At 28.6% G+C, this 454-nt stretch overlaps 1 protein-coding gene and 1 long non-coding RNA gene across 2 annotated transcripts in view; one reads left to right on the top strand and one right to left on the bottom strand.

Moving 5' to 3' along the window:
* Nucleotides 1–454, bottom strand: part of LOC119594807 (basement membrane-specific heparan sulfate proteoglycan core protein-like) — a gene marked incomplete at its 5' end in the record, with an annotated part of 219,836 nt that overhangs the window by 148,701 nt on the left and 70,681 nt on the right.
* LOC119594571 overlaps nucleotides 1–454 on the top strand; it is a 3,818-nt gene that overhangs the window by 2,945 nt on the left and 419 nt on the right. The window lies entirely within an intron of this gene.

Raw genomic sequence — 454 nt, 5'->3', positions numbered from 1 at the left:
TGTGGTAATGCACTTGTAGATGACTGATTATCTTTAATTTAATTCAGTGTTAATGTGTTATAACAAATGAATTAGTACTATGAGAGTGCAAGTCTGCATATGTGTATTGTAGATGAGGTTTTTGCTTTATATATTTGTAACATTAGAAAAAAAAGAGTAAAAAGGTTGAAGAATTATAGTTGATCTTTATGCTGAATAAAGTGTTGCTTTTGTTTTTCTTAATTTTTACGAGTATAGAATTTGATTTTGCAGATGGTTTTGTCGGAAGCAAATCTGAATATAAACATTTTTAAAGGATGTTATTTGTTGTTATTGTTTGATTATGACTGATTCTCATTGTTGTTGTGGTTGAGTAAGTGTAACATATCTGTTCCTTGATTTATTTCTGTTTTGTGAAGTTAAGGTTTCATGGGGGACATGAATAGTAAGTAGCATCATGTGATTTTCCTTTTAT

This window comes from Penaeus monodon, chromosome 34, assembly GCF_015228065.2.
Source record: "Penaeus monodon isolate SGIC_2016 chromosome 34, NSTDA_Pmon_1, whole genome shotgun sequence".
Taxonomy (NCBI): domain Eukaryota; kingdom Metazoa; phylum Arthropoda; class Malacostraca; order Decapoda; family Penaeidae; genus Penaeus; species Penaeus monodon.
Note: the sequence above shows the minus strand (reverse complement) of the source record. Positions and strands in the feature narration are given on the sequence as shown.